This window comes from Crocodylus porosus, unplaced genomic scaffold, assembly GCF_001723895.1.
Source record: "Crocodylus porosus isolate Cpor-Errol unplaced genomic scaffold, CroPor_comp1, whole genome shotgun sequence".
NCBI lineage: Eukaryota > Metazoa > Chordata > Crocodylia > Crocodylidae > Crocodylus > Crocodylus porosus.
Window position 1 is genome coordinate 14,779,714 of NW_017728922.1, and position 12,782 is coordinate 14,792,495.

The window sequence follows — 12,782 nt, forward strand, 5'->3', positions numbered from 1 at the left end:
TCGCTTTACTAGCCGCAGCATCGCATTGGAGGCTCATGTTCATCTCAACATCTCCCACCAATTATTTCCTGTTTGTGAGCAACAGGTCAAGAAGGGCATGTCCCCTAGTTGGTGTCTCCAACACTTGCACCAGAAAACTTTCCCCAGTGCTCTCCAAAATCTGACTATATTGACTGTGCACTGCTGTATTGTCTTCCCAGCATATGTCAGGGTAGTTGAAGCCCACCATGAGAACCAGGGCCTGTACTCTGTAAAGTTTTATTAGGTGTTTGAAGAAAGCATCATCCACCTCATTCTCCTGGTCTGGTGGTCTATAGCAGAGACCCACCACATCATCGCCCTTGTTGCTCTTCTCTTTGGCCTTAACTTGGAGACTTTCAACAAGCCTATCTCCAAATTCATACTGGAGCTCTGAGCAATCATACAGATTTTTTACATAAAGCACAAGTCCTCTTCTTCTCCCCTGCCTGATCTTCCTGAACAGTTTATATCCATCTATGACAGTGATCCAGTCATGTGAGCTCCCACCAACTCTTTGTTATTCCAGTCAAATCATAGTTCTTTGACTGTGCAAGTGGTAGAGTGACCATATATCCTGGTTTCTTTATGGCAGTCCCAGATTTTGGAGGCTGGTCCCAGACGGGTGGTAGTGATTAAAATGAGTGTCCCAGAAACACAGTGTCATGGGGCACAGTCCAACAAGAAGGTGGAGCAAAGCAGAGCAGCATGGCATGGCAGGAAGGTGGGAAGGCAGGTATTGCTTCCCAACCACCTGCCTATCTTGTGCACCACACTTCCACCTCTCACTGCAGCAGTACTACTTACTGAGAGTGGATGGGGTGGCAAGCAGTGTCCTGGATGTTACAGATTTTCTTATGGTCAGCCAACTGGAGCCATACTTTCACTTCCCTGTGCCCAACTGGTCATAAGGAAATGAAAGTATGGCCCCAGTGCTAGCCTGAAACCTTGAAAACCTGAGCTTGTGGCAGGAAGCCACCTTTGTTTCTCCCCAAAACCTCTGCTCTGTGACAATTTGATTAGGATGGGCCCAGCAGAGGAGACACACCTATCTCTTTAGGTAACCTGAGATGGATACATTCCTGAGGGAGGGAGGAAACCTGCTCCCTCTGCCTGTGTGACTGGTATCAGCTACCTGGGTGAGGGTCCTCTACCTGGTGGGCTAGAGTCTGCCTGGCAACTAGTGATGTATTCCAAATTGGTTGGCCAACAGCCAACAGGTGCTGGCCTCTATTGGACCAGGTGAATGAGGTCACAGGGGCTTTATAAGTTAAGACTGCCCAGGAGGAGGGGGCAGCAGCCATGCTGGGGACTCAGACTTAGAGAGGAGCTTTACCATCTGAAACTGGATCTCTCCCCCATAACTCATGAGCTAGGAATGGCCTTCCTCCAGAGGGAAACTCCAACAGCCTTGGGATGATGCTTGTGAGTAAGCTACTTGAGTTCTGGTTAGATATATAGCTGGCAGTAACTCAGATGCATGATCAAAAGGCTACCTCAGCCAGACTGTTTTGCTCTATGGGATTTCTATGATATTGCTCTATCTTGTACCCTATTTTCACCCTACCCCTGTAATCAATAAAATTCTCCTTTGTGACTGGTGTAGGAGACTTTTTGAGGGGTGGGTCTAAATTATGCCTAAGAGGTCTCTTAGGTCTGCGAACTAAGAAAGACTTTGCTTTTTGGCCCCCGACTTGGGGAAGTGCCCCAAGTGCTTGTACTAGGTCGAGTACCCATTGGACTATTAGGCCTCTGTTTCCCCGAGGACACAGAGCTTAAGAGGGTACCCTCGGGGTGGTAGCAGCTTGAAATACCCCTGGACTCTGTGGTGGGGCTCGAAAGGGGTTATGCCAGGACTTAGGCACCCTGGAGAGACACGTGGAGTCCAGAAGGTGGACAGGCATAGTGAAGTGGGAGGCTCAATGCAGGAGCTCCCCCTACTGGCTGGCCACAGACTTAAGGTCCTGCTTCCACACAGGATTCTTATGTCACCTTGGGCTCAATTCACAAGGGTGACTACTGATGTTTATACTCCTAAGTCCAACATTCTCAAGAGCTCAGCCTCACCCTGGAAGTACCTGAATTGAGTTTTTATTTCCACCAGTAAAGTTCTCACTTCATGACATGAGCAAAGTCAATTGTGTCTTAAAAACACTGAACAGTTCATTACTTATTTCACATCTAAGTCCCAGCAGCATTTCTAACTTCAATGTACCTCTTCCTTTCGTGCCTGTAGGGTCCATTCCAGTAAATATGTCTAGAACACACCTAGACTTGCATAAAATATAGCAGGGAGACTGTGATGATAACCTAAGGGGTTGCAGAAGAGCCAGGTTCAAATCTTTCCTCTTCCCACTTTCTGAGGAGAGTAGCCTACCAGGGCACGCCTGCAGGTGTTATTAATGTCCTAAATTGTCTGCACAGTAAATTCAGACACATTAAACTGTGCTTCTGTGCACATCTGAATGGGAGCAGTTCAGTCTAGGACTTCACCTGCCCTGTCCTATCCCATTGCAGTAGCCAGAGGGAGCTCAAGTTTCCCCTGGGTGCTAGCTCTGGGCTGTCAGAGGTTCCAGGGTTTAGCCTAAATTTTTAGGGGGTAGGGGAGAGTGGTTCAGGCTTCTGGGCAGCTGCCTCCCAGCAGCATGGAGATTGGGACCTGTCCCAATCTCCATGTAGCTGAGAGGCAACTGGTCAGCAGCCAAGATAGCTCTCCCCACCTTGCAGAGATTAGGATGGGTTTCAATCTCCCTGTGGCTGGAAGACAGCATCCTCCCCAACTGCAACAGCTGTCCCCACCTCCTGTGGCTTCCTGCTGCCTAGACTGCCTGTGATCAGTCAGCATCTACACATGAACTTTGGCACATTATTTTAATGTGCCAGTTTCTAGTACACGTATGTACAGGTACTACAAAATGGTGTACTGGACTAATGTGTGCACAGTAATTGCTGTGCACATATATATATGGTGATACTTTGCTGCACATTGGTTTAGTCTAATATGCAGTAAGGCATCTCAGGTAGACACACCCACAATGTAGAAAGGTATTTTGGATGGTGAATCTCTCTGACAGTTTATTAAAAATGTTTCACTTTATATAAAATATTTATCTATTTGTTAGACCAGGGACTGGAGCCAATGTCTAACCTCCCTTTTTAAAAGTGCCTTGGAGCTAAAGAGACAAAGATCAAATGTCATAAGAAAGGCTGAAGAAGACCCACACCCAGGTATCCTACCTCCTGCAGGGTTAGCACGTCCCTGTTATGGGATTTGGGAGTGCAATTTGTAGGTTTGAGTCCTTTCAGAAAAATGGAAGGTAAAGGCCTAGCTTGCCCACATCCCCAGTGAAAGCTTTAACTACTAGAACACTGGACAAAAGAGGGGGAGACTTCACCTCTTTTTTTAGAGAAACACCCAACTGGCTTCAGCACCTAACCCCAGGAGAAGGCTGTGAATTGAGAGAAGAGGCTAGAAGTTCTTTGCAGCTGGAGTTGGGTGCTAAAGTTCCAGAGAGAAATGGGACTTCCGGAGAGGAATGCCCTTGTCCTGGCATTTTCTAACAGCTGGCTGGTTTGCTTGTTCCCTGTTCAGCATGCTAAATCCTATTCTTTAGCCTCTTACTCTACCTCTTTGCATTCAGTAGGGGATCTGGGGGCTTTACTTGCCCTTTTAAATTCTACTAGGGAATAAATTGCCTAAAAGTTACCCAGTTCAAGTCCCCCTTGTGAACCTAGTCGTTTGTTTCTCTATACAGCAGTTCCTTATCCATTAAAAAAAAAGGTAGTGGAGGAGTCAATGGAGGGAGAAATGGCATTTCTGTCTCCCTGAGAAAAAAGTACATTTAAGATTATAAAATGCTCAAAAGTAAGGGATTCACCATTTTTGAAAAGTTGTAATCAGACATATTAAAAAGGGTGTGCTCTTTAGTCTTATGGTCTAACCTTAGAATTTACTGTAAAATGTGAAGGATGATTTTAGAGAAATATCCCAGGAGCCCACACTGGGTTCTCTCAGTATTCATTAATTTCATCCCTTCCAAGCAAAAATGGGATACTAATGTGATGAAATGTGAAAATGATGACATTTAATATAAAAAAGTGCATGAAGAGGGCTTAAAGTTTCAGTGTCATTAAAACATTTTCAGAAATGTTCTAGCTCTGAGACACAGAGAAGAGAAATAATTTAATCTTTGCTGATAAACTAATTAGAAATAAGTCACTCCTTGATTTTTTTGTATGTAGACTTATTTCATAGATTTCATAGACATTATGGCTGGAAGGGACCTCAGAAAATCATTGAGTCCAGCCCCCCGCCCAAAGGGCAGGAAGTCAGCTGGGGTCATAGGATCCCAGAAAGATAACCATCCAATTTACTCTTGAAGGTTTTCAATGTAGGTGCTAAAACCACATCTGATGGCAGGCTGTTGCAGACCTTGGTGACTCAGACAGTAAAGAAATTCTTCCTTATGTCCAGCCTGAAATGGTTTTGCAGTAGTTTATAACCATTCAACCTTGTCATCCCTTGAGGTACTCTGGTGCACAAACGTTCCCCCAGATCCTGGTGGTCACCCCTGATAAACTTATAGGTGGCCATCAGATCACCCCTCAGCCAGCGCTTTTCCAGGCTAAAGAGCCCCATGGCTCTCAGCCTGTTGTCATAAGGTCTGTTTTCCTGACCTCTGATCATCCACATGGCTCTTCTCTGGACTGTCTCAAGCTTCTCCACATCCTTTTTGAATTGTGGAGCCCAAAACCAGACACAGTACTTCAGCTGCGGCCTCACCAAAGCTGAGTACAAGGGGAGAATGATATCCTGAGATTTCCTTGAGAAGCATCTATGGATGCAAGCCAGTGTTTTGGTTGCTTTACATCTGCAGCATCGCATTGCAGACTCATGTTCATCTTGTGGTCATTGATGACCCCCAAGTCTTTTTCTTCCGTAGTGCTGGCCAGTGTAGCACTGCTGAGCCTATAAGGATGCTGCAGGTTTTTCCTCCCCAGGTGGAGAAACTTGCATCTTTCAGTGTTAAACACCATCAGGTTCTCATCCACCCATTTACTGAGCCTGTCCAGGTCAGTCTGGATTGCCCACCTGTCTTCTGGTATGGATGCTTTTCCTCAAAGTTTGGTGTCTTCGGTGAACTTTGCCAGTCCATTTCTGACTCCAATGTCCACATCATTAATGAAGGTGTTGAACAATATGGGTCCAAGGACAGAGCCTTGGGGGACCCCACTGGTCACAGGGCACCATGATGATTGACTTCCATCAATTACAACCCTCTGGGTCAAACCATGGAGCCAGTTTCCCAGCCAGCAGATCAAGGTGGCCCCAAGGCCAGAATTGGCCAGTTTCGCCTAGAGGTGATCTTGAGATACCAGACCGAAGGCTTTTCTGAAGTCAAGATATATGACATCAATCTCTTCTCCCTTGTCTAGGTGATAGGTCACCTGGTCATAGAAGGAAATGAGATTGGTCAAGCAAGACCTACCCACAACAAACTCATGCTGGGTATCCATTAGTATGTTGGTATCAGCCAGTCCATTAAGGATGGCCTCTTTAATAAACTTTTCTAAGATCTTCCCTGGGATAGAAGTCAGGCTGATGGGCCTATAGCTTTCCGGATCCACCTTCCTCCCTTTCCTGAAGATAGGCACCACATTGGCCTTCTTCCAGTCTTTGGGCACTACACCAGAGCACCAGGAGTTTTCAAAGATCCATGCCAGAGGCTGGGCTATGATGCTTGCCAGTTCCTTGAGTACCCTGGGGTGTAGATTGTCAGGGCCGGCTGACTTGAAGGTATCCAGCTTCTCAAGATGTTCCTTCACAAGGTCAGCATTAATGGAGGGCAGGTATCTCCCTCACCCAGACTGCCCTCTCCTGTGGTGGCCATGGGCATCCCATGGGACTGATGGAAGACCGACTCAAAGTATTCATTTAATAGGTTGGCTTTCTCCTGGGCATCAGTTGTTAGTTGTCCCATCTGGTTCAGCAGGGGTCCAACGTTGCCCTTGCTTTTCCTCAAGCTCCCCACATATCTGAAAAGGAACTTTTTATTTTTCTTGATACTCAAAGCTAGTTGGAGTTCAATTGCAGCCTAGGCTTTCCTGGTTTGCTCCCTGCAGGACTGGACCAGTGCAGAATAATCCTCTTTGGAAGTGAATCCCATCCTCCATCCTTTGTAGGCCTTTCTTTTTAGCCTCAGGAGGTCTGCTAGATCCCTGGACAGTCAGAGGGGCTGCTGTGCCCTCTTTCTGCCTTTGCTCTTAGATGGACTGGAATTAGCTTGTGCATTGAGGATTTCTCCCTTGAGGAGCAACCACTCTTCCTGAACTCCCCTCTCCCTCGGGTCGTGTTTCCTTAGGGCCTCACTGAGCTTGCCAAAGTTGGCTTTTCTGACATTAAGGACTTCTGTGTTGCTGACTGACTTGCCAGCTTTATGGCAGATGGTGAAGGTGATCAGCTCATGGTTGCTGTCACTCAGCTTCCCATCGATCACTAGGTCGCTGGTTAGGTCATCCCCAGTAGCCAGTACCAGGTTGAGCAATGCTTTACCTCTCATTGGCCCATAGACTTCTTGAGTCAGGTAGTGGTCACCTGCTTATCATTTACTTGGCAAGTTTTTAGTATAACAAATCAATTGAAAATGACACATTAGACTAGGTAATTTATACTGAAAGTCAACATCAAAATTAAAAATGGAATATTAAACGTTGTTATTTGTATAAGTAGAATAAGTCCACATAGGGTTTCTAATGGTTGAATCTGGCTCTAATTAAAGTGCCCAGAGCATCATGTGTATCAGTGTCCCCACACTGAAAAATGACAGCAGGGGCACTTTAACTAAAACTTGTCAAATGAACTTTAGTTAAAGCACCCCGCCACAATTTTTAAGCACAGGAATGCTGATGCACTTGATTCTGGAATCTACTGGAGTACAGTAATTTTCATTCTCCAGCATGTCAGAGTAGTGCATCAGAGCAGCCTTGCTACACATGTATAGGCACCCAATCTTCTCTAGGACTAAGAAAAGGTGAACACAAAGGGCTAAAATCAGAAGTGATGCATAAAACATTACAAATTAAACCTCCTTCCAGTCAAACACTTTAGGAGGTTACCTAAACCTCCTTACATCTACAGACAAGGGTCTTTGGGTGAAGCTGATATCTTCTTTTAGACCAACTTAAATAGTCAGAAAAAAAAATTAAACAAGCTTTTGGATTCAAAAACCCTTCATCAGGCTGAGGAAGTTTCAGAAGTTGCTTTGTGTAATATATCTCATCCAGTGCACCAAATGCGCTGATGGAAAATACATAGGAGAGACCAAAAAAAACCTGCACACCAGAATAAATGCACACCGGAAATCTATTAAAGCCAGGAATATCCAGTTATGTGTAGAGACACATTTCTCACAAGATCCACCCCAAAAAGTATTTCTGAGGGGCAAGGGGATGGACTTCCAGTGGCAAAGGTCAAGTGTTAGGGGGCAGGACTTGCAGTCCCAATATGGTCACCAGAAAGGTGGGGCAATGGTCAAGGGGCAGAACTACCCATGTAGCCCTCAGCAGCTCACCAAAACTTTTTAAGTGGCCCTCCATCTGAAATATTGGCCTACCTTTGAGATACCTACTGTATTCCCGTATTAAATTTAAAAATGAACCTATTATTTCACTGTGGGAGAGGGGGTTTGGAGATGGGCAGCAGAAAAAAGAAGCTGGAAACAAACAAACTAACCCCAGGTGTGAAGAGGTCAAGGACATGCGGGGCGGGAGTGACGCCGAGGTCGGCGGAAATTGGCCCGACTTCCGGGTCCAGGCAAGGAAGCCGGCCCTGAGGTCTTCCCCTTCCAGGAACCCGGACATATCCGGGTTGAAACCTACCCGGGACAATAAAAGGAGCACCTCAGATCCAGTGGCCGAGCGGGAGAGGATCCCAAGGCTGCGGAGCCGGGAGGCGGCGGATGCGGTGGCAGCGGAGCCAGAGGTGGCGGATCTGGCGGCAGCGGAGCCAGTGGCAGCGAAGCCGGCGGCGGCGGATCCGGCGGTGGCGGAGCCGGCAGCAGCAGAGCCAGGAGCCAAAGAGCTGGTGGCAACAGAGCCGGGAGTTGAGGAACCGGCGGCAGCAGAGCCGGGGAGGGTGGATCCAAAAGTGGTGGATCCGGAGGCAGTGGAGCCCGAGGTGAGCGGGAAAAGCCAGCAGCGGGGGATCCATCCTGAAGCGGGTTCAAGCTGCCTGGCCCCACGGCAAGACCTTCTGGGGTAGAGGTAAGCCTCAACGCGACCAGAGGACCCGAACTCCACAGGAGTCAGCGGCACCCGGCCGGAGCCGGGTACCATAAGTACTCTAATATAGGGGCCATCTCAGATGGGGAAAACGTACCACACCGGGGGCCCTTAGGCGGACTTGGGGATGGAAAGTCCCCAGGGCTGAGGGCAGGAGATCCCAGCACGGAATCAAGAGAGGGCAACCGAGGAGTGAGGTAAACTCCAGCCCAGGGCCATTGGGCCCAGAAGTTTGCGTTGGACTTGTATTTTTATTCCTTTTTACCTTTACAAACATTAAAGGGGCTAACGCCCTGTAGGGTGGTCCGCCCAGAGAGGCGGCCTAGACCGGAGGACTGGGCGAGGGTGTAGGGGAGGAGGAGCCCTCAGGACCCCCTGGAGCCACTGAAGTTGAGGTGCCATTTCCGGACTGCACGCACCACAAAAGGGTGAACCCCAATTTTCCATCAAGTCGTGGCAGGCGAGGTTGGCGGAGGTGCAGTGCGGGCGGCTGACTCTTCTCTTCTCCAGGGGCTCCCTGTGAGGCGGGCAGCTGACGAAAGGTAGCCCCTCACACCAGGGGAGAGAGAAGTGTAAGCAATGTGGCAGGGAAGGAAAGGGAGAACCAGTAAACGACAGCAGAAAAGCTGTAGGGAGGGGGTGGGGGGAACCTGAGGAAGGGGGACGGGGTGACTGCAGGAGACTTTGACTTTTTAACTACTTTATTCAGGGGTTCAAAGATACAAAGAGGTTGGCCACTTACAAAGCAAAAAAAAACAAATTAGCATCAAACCAACAACATCATGTTATTGTATTCATCACATCATACCATGACAGACACCTTTGCTACACTTCACATCATGTTTTACATGCTAGTTATGTGGTCAGAATGCCGGCCACATGGTCATATGTATAAACAAACACTTGCTATCCTGCTCTATCCAGTCATACACATGACAACACCTTCATTTTCCCAACAACAACAAAAAAAGATAAAAACAGCTTGGTGAGGGCCCAGGATATGGCATGAGCTGGAAGTTGTAGTTCAACACCGAGCCTGCCCAGTCGACCAGACTGGTCATGACATCAGAGCGCATATTTGAGACAGCTGTCCTCCACATGGCACAGTGCTCCCTCAAGGGCCCAGCATGTCTCAAAGGCAGGCACTGCCCACCGGAGCACAGCGTATTTAAAATCCAGTGAGAGGTGTGACTGCACCAGGAGGCAGAAAAGCTGCAGGGCATCATCTGAGCTGATCCCAGGAAGCCAATTTCAGTGGCTCTTGAGAACAGCCATCTTGGTCTGACGTAGTAAAAAGTTGGCCAGGGCCCTTCTCAGCCACTTGGTATGGGTAGGAGTACACATAGGTGGTCTATGAGAGGATCCTGGCCAGCACTCACAGCAGTGGCTCCAGGGTGAAAATGAGCACCTGCGACAGTGGAGGAAGGCATGAAAGAGGGTCTCCTCAACACCCCCTGGGCAAAAGGGACAGGTTGTCAAGGCAGCTGGGTCAAAGTGGGAGGCAAACATGCCAGTGACTAAGATGCCATGCAGGAACCACCACTGCAGGTTGCCAGTCTTCTTGGCAGTTAGCAACTTGTATAATGTGTACCATGCTGGGTGGACCAGTGGGGAATCTGGTGGCCCCAGGTGTTGTCACCACGGTGTATCGGGGTGGCCCACCAGCACTTGGACATAGAAGACGTGAACCACCCAGGCATATCGGCTTCTACATGACAGAAATGATGGCTCAGGCAACGGACACAAGCCTGGATGAGAACAGCTGTGAGGCTGGTAGAGGTCAGCCTTCACACAGGGTGCTGGGTTGTGCACCAGGGGTTCCCTCAGCAGCTGCAGGAACTGCAGGTGATGGCCTGGGGCTGGAGGCAAAAGGTGGCCTGCCAGGCTAGTACTATGCCATGGTAGAAAGCTGGAAGCACCACCCCGGTCAAAAGTGTGAGGTCCAGCAGGAAGAGCTCCCAGCCAAAGCCAAGGGCCCCCACCGTCTCCTGAAACTGGCACACCAGTTGTTGCCAAGGTAGGTGCTCCTCGCCATACAGGAGTCATTGAAGGGTTTGCAGGTGGAAGGAGGCCACCTTGCTCACAAAGTCAACCAAATTCTGGCCCCCCACAGCTACAAGTAGATAACACAGCTTGTGGGAGCCATTGGTGCCCATCCCAGAAAAAATTGACCAGGAGGCACTGGAGTCTCTCGAGTAGGTCCTGTGGCAGATACAGTATGCTGCACTGGGGCAACAAGGTCACCACCACCAGGTTCTTCAAGATTAGGACACTTCCATGGTAGGAGAGGCTGGGTAGGTAGCAATGCTACCATTTTAGGCAAGCCTCTACCCCTTCCTCGAGGCTATTCCAGTTGAATGTCATGAAAGTCGATGGCCCTAGGAACACACACAGGACCTTAAGGCTCTCAAGGCACCAGGTGAGGCCCCCTGGCAAATCAGGAGGGGTTGCGCTGATCCACATGCCAAGCAGCAGGGTATCACACTTGGCCCAGTTGATACGGACCAAGGACGCTGGCTGGTTGATATGGACCATAGGTTCACTGGCAGTCTGTCAGGGCCTCCACTTCTTCCTGGGTGTTAAGGAAGATACTCACGTAGTTTGCATACACTGATAGGTGAAGCGGAGGGGCATTGGACAGGCCCATGGCCAATGGCAAGGCCACACCACTCAGGTGGTGCCATAGTGCATGCAGCAGTGGCTCAATGGCCAGGGCATAGAGCACGCCAATCAGGGGGCAGCCCTGATGGATGCCTTTGCGCATGGGAAATGGGGCACAGAGCACCCAGTTCACCTTGAGTAGACTGGAAGTATCTTGATACAAGACCCGCAGGGCCTCAGTGAAAAGGGACCTGAAGCCAAAGGCCTCCAGGGTCTGAAAGAGGTAGTCATGGTCCACCCAGTCAAAGGCTTTCTCCTGATCCAGAGAGATAAGGCCAATGTCTAGGCCAAAGACTTCACTGCTTCTAAGTAGGTTGCACAACAGAAACAGGTTGTCTTGGATGGTTCTGCCCGGCACACAGTAGCTCTGCTCAGGCCCAGTGATGGAGGCCATAACAGTGTGGAGGTGGGTGGTCAGTGCTTTGGCCAGAATCTTGTAATCTGCGCACAGCAGGGAGACTGGCTGCCAGTTCTTAATACAGCCAAGGTCTCCTTTCTTGGGCAGCAGTGTCAGCACTGCACAGCGGCAACTGATTGAAGACCCTGTCAGCAAGACTCTCCTGGAAAACATGCAAGAGGCAGGGGCTGAGAGGAGGCCAGAAAGTCTTGTAGGACTCAGCCGGTAACCCATCGAGGCCTGGGGCTTTGCTGGAGGCAAGGCCAGCTGCGGCTGCTGCCAGCTCCTCCAGAGACAATTCCTGCTCAAGCTCGCTGGCCTCCAGGGTACCAGGGCGTGGCAGGTGCGCATGGAGTTCCCACGTGGCCATAGGGCAAGACAGCTTAGCTGCAAACAGGTCACAATAGAAAGCAACAACTTGCTCATGTACTTCACCTGGGTCAGTGATGACGTGGCCCTCAGAGGCCTTGAAGTGATCTAAGACTTTGCTTGCTGCCCGCTGTCGCTCCAGGTTGAAAAAAAAGCAGGTCAGGGCATCTGTTTAGGCCAGCTCTTGACAGTGGGTGGAGATCCTCGCTCCAGGGGCTGCATTCTCTGCCAAGTCACGCAGACACTTCCTATGGAACCAGAGGCTCTCGCACAGCACCGTATCACTGCTGGCAGCCAGCAGGGCAGCCTCAAGCTCTACCACATCTTCCTTCAGCTCTCTGATATGGCGGCGCAGTTCATCTGTGGCCAGCTGAGTGTACTGCTGGCAAAAAACTCGGATCTGTACCTTGCCCAAATCCCTCCATAGCTTCCAGGAGGAGTAATTCAGTCTTGTGTCCTCCCAGCCCCACCAAAAGCTGGCAAAGCAGTCCCGGAAGTAAGAGTCTTGAAGCAGGCTGACGTTGAAACACCAATAAGGTGCTCGTGCGCAGGTTCTCCTTGGCAGGCTCAATTCACAGCTAGCAAGGCCGTGATCTAACAGGCCCAAGGGAATAATGTGGCTGCTGCGTAGGAGTGGCAGATGGTGCCTGGTGACATAAATGCAGTTGAGGCAGGCCATAGTGAGACCCCCGGCACTCATCCTGGCCCAGGTGTACTGGCATGCGTCGGGGTGCAGGCCTCGCCAGATGTTAACGAGGCCTGCAGTCTCCAAGATAGTCTGCAGCTTGCGGGCTGAGGGCAGGTGAGGCTCAGGCCCCGTACAATCGAGTAGGGTATCAATGGTACAATTAAAGTCCCCACCTACAAGAAGCAGGTCATCATCCTCACTGACATGGGGAACAAGCAGGATGAACTAGCGCTCCTGGTTGCACTAAACGACTACGACTTAGTGGGGCTGACGGAAACCTGGTGGGATCCATCCCACGACTGGGTGGTACATATTGAGGGCTATAGATTGTACAGAAAGGACAGAGTGGGGAAAAGAGGGGGAGGGGTT

General features: G+C 49.6%; 1 long non-coding RNA gene across 1 annotated transcript in view; it reads left to right on the plus strand.

Moving 5' to 3' along the window:
* The first annotated feature begins 5,047 nt into the window (after positions 1 to 5,047).
* LOC109313344 overlaps positions 5,048 to 12,782 on the plus strand; it is a 15,568-nt gene continuing 7,833 nt past the window's right edge. Inside the window, exons 1-2 of the long non-coding RNA XR_002102032.1 lie at positions 5,048 to 5,058; positions 9,570 to 9,577. This is a non-coding gene — a long non-coding RNA (uncharacterized LOC109313344). The remainder of the gene's footprint in view (positions 5,059 to 9,569; positions 9,578 to 12,782) is intronic.